Below are 9,786 nucleotides of genomic sequence, written 5' to 3' on the forward strand. Positions count from 1 at the left end.
TTGGTCATTATTTTGTGAATATATTATCTATGTGCCTATTTTTCTCATGGATTTTATATATTATTATTTTGATCCTAATGCTGTATCTCTTACAGGGATACTTCGAGTAGGTGGCTTGACTGTAACATGGTCTGTAGCTGTCTTTAATTATACAGAATTTTTCGGTTAAATTGATCATTCTTTTCCTTTATGTTTGAGCCTTTTCTGTGTTAGGTTTAAAAAATTGGCTCCTTCCCTGAGGCTTAAAAAAAAATTCTTTTATATATATTTTGTTCTAAAAGTTATGAATTTCAAAATATACCGAATTCACCTGAAACTAAATTTTGTGACTGTTGTAAGGTAGAAGTCCTGCCCCATATTGATAGCCAGTTTTCATAATATTATTTATTAAATAGTCCACCCATTGCCCATTGACTCTGTAGTGCCTCCTCTCTTATATTACTGAATCTTGTATGTATATTGGTTTCTGGCCTCTGTATTCTATTGCATTGGTCTATTTATCTGTGTTAATTCTACACACATTTTTTTTTCTTTAAAAAACATCTTTATAATTAATCTTGAAGAGTAGGCGAGTAGTCTTCTACTCTTGCTCTCCTTTAAGACTTTTCTTGGATAGTCATATCCTCTGCATCCAAGAACTCCCTTTCCCTCTGCTTGTTTACTATCATGGCCAATTTGTCCTTACTATAATGAGTTGTCTTATGGAAGAATTTGGCAGGTGTCCATCCTAGGTTTTATCTGGTGGGACCAGAAGGCTCTTTGGGCTTTGCCAGATTTTATACTTTAGGTTTTACAGTCCAGTTATTCTGTTTGGTTTTCAAAATTAGAGGCAAAAATTTTGTGTATTTATGGTGGAATCCTTGAACCTCTCCATGAATTTTTCTTTCTGTTTTGTAAAAGTTCCTTGCAAAAGGACTTTGGGCTAAGCAGAGTGTTTGGCGTGCGGGTCAGCTATTTCCAATTAAAGTCTTTTTTTTTTTTAACCTGTGGTTTTCTTTTTAAGGACAGCAACTTCTTTGTGTAGCACCAAGGCATCAAATAATTTGTATATTTGTTGTCCAGATTTTATAGGGATACCTGAGGAGGTTAAGAAACTTCAGTTTCCATGGCATTCCAAATTGATGTGCTATTTCAAAAATACTGGCTACAGTATATCAATTTACTCTTTTATTTTTAGTAATGTGATGTACCCTATAGAAGACCATAAGTTGGACCACTTGAGCCTATCTGGTTAAGTCCTGGATACTATTGTATAGCCAGATAACATTCATTCTTTAAGATAAGACCCATTAACAATCGACATCTGTAGGAACTTAGTTGTAGAGTATTCAAAATGTCTGTTCTGGGCATGGACTTCTTGAACTGCAGAATCATAATCATGGGAATCTCTTTTATCAGCTAAAGTTAAGAGAGTTTCTGGATTTGAGAGGGCATACAGTTCTGGTGTACAGTTGATAAAATGAGAAGGAGAAAGTGAAAATATACATTATATAGTATCATCAGATTTACTTTTGCATATTGATCTTTTACCCTGCAACTTTTCTGAATTTGTTTACTAGTTCTAATAGTGTGTGTGTATTCCTTAGAATTTTCTATATATAAGATCTTGTCGTTGGCCATAGAGACAGTTTTATTTCTTTTCCATTCTGGATGCCTTTTATGAGGCATCTGGCTAGGAACTCCAGTGTTGAATAGAAGTGGTGAGAGCAGATATCTTTTTTTTTTTTTTTAACTTTGGGTTTATTTATTTATTTATTTTTATGGCTGTGTTGGGTCTTCGTTTCTGTGTGAGGGCTTTCTCTAGTTGCAGCAAGTGGAGGCCATTCTTCATCGCAGTGCGCGGGCCTCTCATTATCGTGGCCTCTCTTGTTGCAGAGCACAGGCTCCAGACGCGCAGGCTCAGTAATTGTGGCTCACGGGCCCAGTTGCTCCGCGGCATGTGGGATCTTCCCAGACCAGGGCTCGAACCCGTATCCTCTGCATTGGCAGGCAGATTCTCAACCACTGCGCCACCAGGGAAGCCCAGATATCTTTTTTTTGTTCCTGATCTTAGGGGGTAAGCTTTCAGTCTTTCAGCATTGTGATGTTAGCTGTTGTTGATACAGTCAGATTTAAAGGTGAACTAAGTACAAATTCTGAAGGTACTTCAACTAATTAGTCTAGGCTGCAGTTTCTCAATGCAAGAGAAAATAAGCTGTTGGATCAAAGGATAGGCTGTAAGAGGCAACGAATTGTTGATGTGTGTGATGCTGTTGAAAAACCATTAGAGCAGAGTTTCTCAGCCTCACTACTGTTGGCATTTTGAGCTGCAAAATTCTTTGTTTTGGGGCCTGTCCTGTGCATTGTAGGAAGTTTAGCAGCATCCCTGGCCTCTGCTTACTAGATGCCAGTGCAGTATCCCAGTTATGAGAACCAAAAATGTCCGAACATTGCTAAGTGTCACCTAGGTGATAAAATTGTCCCCAGTTGACAACAGTTACCTTAGAGCATGGACTAATCAGGCACCATTCAGTAGAAATATAGTGTGAGCCACATATGGTATCTTAAGTTTTGCTAGTAGCCAAAAATGTAAGAATAGGTGAAATTTTAATAACACAATTTGTTTAACTTGGTATCCAAAATACTATTTCAACATATAATCAATTAAAAAATTTAGATATTTTACATTCTTTTTTCATATTAAGTTTTTGAAATCCAGTGTATTTTAAATTTATAGCATTTCAATTTAGATAGGAAATTTTCATCAGGAATACGTTATCTGTATTTAGATGTCAGGAAATTTACTGTTAAAAAAGTAAATTCATATACCCAAGTTTTTTCCAAACACACTTAACAGTTTTCCAATAACTGGATCTATTTTGAAATTTTAATTAATAAAAAATAAAAATTAGAAATTTAGTTCCTTAGTCACAGTTGCCACATTTCAAGTGATCATTAGCCACATGTGGCTAGTGGCTATTGTATTGGACAGTGCAGGCCTAACCATACATGTACATACAAAAATAAAGGTTCTTGATAATCTAGGAAGAATCACTCTGGACTCAAACTCAGCTACACACACTTTTACCTATGTCTTGAGAGTCTTTTGCCTGTAAAATTCTGGGATCATAGCTTATCCTTTGGTTAATTTTTGAATCACAATATAGTGTAGTCATATGTCAAAATCAGCTATACTTTGGTCACATGTAGCGTTTTCCAGAATTTTAAAAAATAATTCTGCAGTAAATTTTAACTGACAGTTCCGTTTATTCAATGGTTGTACCATGAGGAAAGTACTATATTCTGATAATGGTCCTGAAATAATAGTTATAGATTGTTGGACATTTCCATTATTTGAGTGGTTTTAGTACTCTGAGGGGTCTGATGTACTATGGTAATAGAATTATTAGTAGGTAAAGTTAGTAGTAGGTAAGTTACCAATATCAGTATATTGTTGTCCGTCTGTATTTATAGATCTTCCTCCCTAGGGGTCTAGAAGAAGTTCGGGAAATTGTTAAGTGCTAGTGTTTCCTGGAGTAACATTACTAGAGAGGTAGTAATGAAATAACAAAAATTCAAAACTATGAACAAATAGGCTTGTCCTTTTTTTTTTTTTTTTTGAAGATGAAAAAAAAGAAAAAAAAAGGACAAGCCTGTCTGCCTTTACATTAGCTCTTGAGGATACTCCAGAATATTGTTTGAAATTTTTTCTGGGTTTGTTTTTGGAGACTGCTACTTATTCATCTTTTTTGTTTGTTCATAGTTTTGAATTTTTGTTGTTGCTGTTGAGTTGTTAAGACTTTTCCTAAGGGAAAGGCATCTGAAATGGCCTTGGTAGTGCATTTCCTGTTTGCTTACCCTTTCAAGGTCATTTCTTGAATTATGAAGAGCTGAGTTATTTAAACCATCTCCTAATTTTCTGTGGTTTTTTGTTGTCATTGTTTTTGCTGCTTTTAAGCTTTTTGCCCTCATCTGAGGGGCTGACAATTAAGTGAACCGGTTGTTACAAACCTGGTAGTCCAGGACAATAAATATCAAACCAAATTCTGAATTCTGCATAAATTTGTCTTCCTAAGGTTAAGAAAATTCTTGATGAAAGCTCTCAACTTGACTCCAGATCAAGGTTCAAATATCAGTTTGTTTAGATCTGCATTCTGGTCTAATAGTTTTGAAGGAATATATATAATGTAAATGATCTGTGTTAAGAAAAACTTTGAGGAAACGATTACTTGTTTTGGAGGTAAAAGAAGGTGCAAGAGGATAGAAGGGGTTTTAGTGGATGGTAAAGCTACAGCTGGGTAGAGAGAAAGGTGCAAGCAGGGTGGGTTTAGTAGGTTTGAATGGGAACGAACTGGTATTTCTGTCACTGAGGCTTTCTAAGAGTCATTGTTTCATTTTGAGGCCACAGCATACCAGTCAAAAGTTGACTGTTGAATGCTTTAGGCTTTTTTCCCCCTAATTTTTCTAGAGCTCCTTTGAAATGTATTAATTTTGATATATCAGAAGTTCCCTGTAATGGCTATTGTAATTCTAAGACATTTTTAGCAAAAAATTTGCCTTTATCAAGTTAAGCACAAGAGTTAGGATTATATTGAAAATTGTGCCAGCAGGAGGTTGTGCCTTTGACACAGACAAATCAGTGACAAACAAGAAAAAGGCACTACGTTAGTCGAGTGTGTTTGTTAATGATAGATGAGGTTCTTCAACGAAGCAGAGGATAGGAAGAAGCCAAAGTGATCAGTGACCCCAACAACTGATCCTGAAATATGGACTAAACAAAGTGAACTTCTTTCATAAATTGCCAGATCTTGGGGAGAACTCTTAAGAGGATCTCATAGGGGACCCAAAGCAAAGTTTAACCCATCATTTTAACAGCCAGTTTTCATCAGTCTAATGAATCATTAGTCTTCAGGGCCAACTTGTGTTGATTTGGAGGCTTAGCTTATGCCTCCATCTGTTCCCTATGAAGCACTTCCTTATATGTTCAACAGGCGCAAGACAGTAAGGGACAAAATATGAAAACATAAGACAAGAATTTGTATAAATAGATGAACAAGAAAGTGAAAGCAAACCAAGCAGTGGGTCTGATTATCATAAAGACAGAACTAAGTAACCTTATATGAAGATCTATTTGTTTAGAACTCTTAGATAAAATAAATTCAGCAAGTAGAGCTCAATGAGCCCTAGTCAAAGTTCAGATTGTTTTTGAGAAACTCACCTGGCAACAGATGTGAGGACTATTGGAGTTTGGGACTCAAGAGGCCGCTTATCTTTCCTGCTGGTCCAGGGGTCCATTGGGATACTGTCAAGTGAGGTATTATAAATAATCTTGATGTGAGAATTGTCCAAGGAAGAGATCAAGATTACCACTTGATATCTGAAACAAAGCCTGTATTACTTAAGAAAGGGAGAGTTATGCTGGTTTGGCCTGTCATTTTGAGTAAATCCAATTTGCTAATTTTACGTAAGGTTTTTGACTCGGGTATTGTTCTGGTGTTGTGTTGGTTACAGAGGTGGAGTGGGTTGACATCACTCTTACAGTCATGGTTATTCTGGCAAGACCTGTTGGCCAGCTGGCTTGCAGAAGATTTAGTGATAAGTTTATTGTTGACTGGTTGACCTTCAAAAGTGTGAGACTGTCGCTGAATGATTGGCTTGCAGAGGCAAGGTTACTGAATCAAGTTATTGTTGATTACATAGATTTTGAATTGGTTCTAATTTACTTGTTACTGGCTGTAGAACAGTCAGTCTGTTATCAAGACTGGAGAGAGAGGCTTTTTTATTCTTAACTGGTTTGTTGGTTGTATAGTTTTTGCTGGATTTAGGTTTTTTTTTTAATTAAGTGAAATCCACATAACATAAAATTAACCATTTTATTTTAGTTTTTTAAAGTTTATTTTTAATTTTTGGCTGCGACATGCGGCTTGTGGGATCTTATTGCCCCAACCAGGGTTTGAACCCAGGCCCTCAGCAGTGAGAGCGTGGCGTTCTAACCACTGGACTGCCAAGGAATTCCCAAAATTAACCATTTTTAAGTGGACAGTGGGAATTCCCTGGTGGTTCAGTGGTTAGGATGCAGCACTTTCACTGCTGTGGGCCTGGGTTCGATCCCTAGTCAGGGAACTAAGATCCTGCAGGCCTTGGGGCATGGCCAAAATATAAAAAAATAAAATAAAATAAAGTGGACAGTTTAGTAGCATTTAGTACATTAAACAGTTACTTCCCAACCTCCCACCCTACCCCTAGTAACCACCAACCTGCTTTCTGTCTCTATGGATTTACCTTTTCTGGACATTTCATATAAATGGAATTGAATAACATGTGACCTTTTATGCCTGTTTTCTTTCACTTAGCATGTTTTTGAGGTTCCTCCACGTTGTAGCATGTATCAGTACTTCATTCCTTTTTTATGGCTGAATAACATTCCATAGCATGTATATACCACAACTGGCTTGTTATTCTTTTGTTGATAGACGTTTGGGTTGTTTTCACTTTTTCACTATTGTGAATAGTGCTTCTTTGGACGTTCGTGTACAATTATTTTTATGAGTACCTGTCTTCAATTATTTTGGGTATATACATAGGAGTAGAATTGCCGGTGATTCTGTGTTTAACTTTCTAAGGAAACACCAAACTGTTTTCCACAGCAGCTGCCACATTTTACATTCCCACTCAGCCAGGTATGAGGGTTCCAGTTTCTTTACAGTCTCTCCCACACTTGTTATTTTGCATTTTTAAAAATTATATATAGCCATCCTAGTGGATATGTAATACTATTTCATTGTGGTTTTGATTTGAATTTCTCTAATGACTAATGATGTTGAGCATCTATCTATTCATATACTTGTTGATTGTATATCTTCTTTGGAGAAATATCTATTCAAATCCTTTCCTCATTTTTAAATCGGGGTAAAGTTTTGTTGCTGTTGCTGTTGAGTTGTTAAGACTTTTTAATATATTCTGGATACGAGACCAAGATCTAGCTTAGAAGGATGTTAATATTCTTTAATTTTGGGAGAAGTCCTTGAGAATTCAGTATTGATTAGGTTTGGCTCTGAGTGACAAAAAATTCAAAGTAAATATGGTTTACACAGGAAAGAAATTGATCTCTTTTGTAAATGAAGTCTAGATATAAGCAGTTCGGGGACCTAGGTTTCTCATGTATGTATATGGACCTTGGCTTCTTATGTCTGTATATGGACCTAGGATTCTTATGTTGTTGCTCCGCTATTCTCAATGTGTGACCCCCACTTCATGGTCCAAGGTGACTGCCCGAGCACCAGCCATCTTGGGTACTTTACATTCAGCACAAAGGAAGAAAGATGAAGAGGAGCGAGCGTGCAGCCTTGCCTTAGGGACTTCCCTCATAAGTCACACACAGCACTTTTATTTATTTCTCATTGGAAAGAATTTGTTCTTGTGTTCACCACTAGCTGCAAGAGAAGCTGGAAAATATAATCTTTATTCCAAGCAGCCGCATATCCAGCTAAAAATCAAGAGTTCTATTGTTGAGGAAGATGGGGAGAACAGATATGGGAGGACAACAGATATGGGAGGGCAAGTGTCTCTTGCAGCTCCTCTGGTGTTTGTGTAAGCACTGTTGTTGCATATGCCATTAAAATGTACAGTCTCTTCTATCCAGTTTAACAGTCTTTGTTTTTTAATTGTAACATTTAGCTCATTTACGTAATACAGTTGTGGATACATTTTATAATTAGTTTTCTGGTTGTCTCATCTCCTGTTCCTTTGTCTCTCTTTTTCTGCCTTTTGGATTAATGAATACTTATTATTTTCATGTCCTCCTATTGTCCTATTTTACATTATAAATAAAATTCATATTAGCTTATTATTTAAGGTTATCCTAGAGATTATAACCTTCATCCTTGACTTAACAACATCTCATATATTAATGCCTTTACCACTTCCTGGACAATTCAAGGACCTTTAGATGACTTCAGTACTATTGTTTTCTATACTGCTATTTTCAAGTATTTTATTTTTCTTTATATTTTAAAACTCATAACGGGAATTCCCTGGTGGTCCAGTGGTTAGGACTTGGTGCTTTTACTGCCATGGCCCAGGTTTGATCCCTGGTTGGGAAACTAAGATCCTGCAAACCGCATGGCACAGCCAAAAAAAAAACCATAAGACGTTATTGTTTTTTAAGTCTGTATATTAATTTATATGTGTCATAATTACTATTTGTATTGCTTTTCACTCTTCTCTGCATCTTTGGCAGTTATTTTCTTTCATCACCTTGACAGTATCATTCATTTGTCTTTTGGAGTTCCATTGTTTCTGTTGCAAAAAATCTGTAAGTGCTATTATTCGTTTTAAAGAAATGTGTCCCTTGCCCCACCCTACCCCCAGCTGCTTTTAAGATTTTTCTCATTGTTTTGTTTATGGTGTCAGATCTTTTCTGCTAGGAGTTGTAAAACTACTTGAATCTGTGATTTGATTTTTTTAGTCATTTTGGGACAATTCTTAGGCATGAATTCTTCAAATATCGTGTTTGCTCTATTCTTCTTTCCACTCCTACTTAATTAGGACTTTCACAGTGAACCATATGTGTCTTAGATTCTCTTCTGTTTTGTTATTGTTTTATTCTTTTTCTTTTCATGTTCAGCCTAGATTTTTTTCTATTGACCTATCTTCTAATTCACCAGTCTTCTCTTCAGCTGTGTCTAATCTGCTGTTTAACTCATCTACTGAGTTCTTAATTTCAGTTACATTATTTTTCATTTCTATAATATCTATTTAATTCTTTTTTAATTGATTTGAACACTGCTAAAATTCTTCATCCTGTGTATTTTCTTGAACATATTACAGTTACTTAGAAGTTATTTGGAAGCCCATGTTTGATAATTCTTAATGCCAGTTTCTCTTTTTCTCTTGATTTTCAATCATTTGTTGTTGCCTCCTGGTATGGTAGGTAACTTTTGCCTGAATGCCTGACATTGTACATGAAAAATTATTGAGATGGTGATATTAACTCTTGATGATGTTATCTTTCACAAAGGATTTACTTTTTTGCTTCTAGCAGGCAGTTTGTATAAGAACAGATCAGTATAAGAATTAGCTGGTTCAAAGCTGATCTTTGAACCTTTTTTTTTTTAATTTTATTTTTTCTTTGGCTGCGTTGGGTCTTCATTGCTGCACGTGGGCTTTCTCTAGTTGCAGTGAGCGGGGCTACTCTTCCTTGCGGTGCGCGGGCTTCTCATTGCGGTGGCTTCTCGTTGCGGAACATGGGCTCTAGGCACGTGGGCTTCAGTAGTTGCAGCACGCGAGCTCAGTAGTTGCAGTGCACGGGCTTCAGTAGTTGTGGTGCGAGGGCTCAGTAGTTGTGGCTTGTGGGCTCTAGAGTACAGGCTTAGTAGTTGTGGCGCATGGGCTTAGTTGCTCTGCGGCATGTAGGATCTTCCTGGACCAGGGATCGAACCTGTGTCCCCTGCATTGGCAGGCGGATTCTCAACCACTGCACCACCAGGGAAGTCTGATCTTCAGTCCTTTTGAGGGTTGGTATATTTACATTTCATCTAGCGCTCTTTTACCTTGGCTGATCCTGAACTCCAATTTTTATATCCCCACACCTCTAAGAATGCCTTAAACTCTACTTACCTTTTCAACCTCTGGGCTACCACTTTCTGCTCAGCTTTTCCCACCTTTAGCTTTTCAGCCTTAGGCCCCTGCTTATGAATAGGCAGTTGCCTTAAGGGGAAAACAAATGCTAAATATCAGTCTCACTTCCATACTTCCCTACTGCACATGATCTGGATTCTTCAGGTCCTTACTGCCTTGGTGGCCCTG

The sequence above is a fragment of the Balaenoptera borealis genome, assembly GCF_965194805.1.
Source record: "Balaenoptera borealis genome assembly, chromosome: 5".
In the NCBI taxonomy this organism is placed as follows: Eukaryota; Metazoa; Chordata; class Mammalia; order Artiodactyla; family Balaenopteridae; genus Balaenoptera; species Balaenoptera borealis.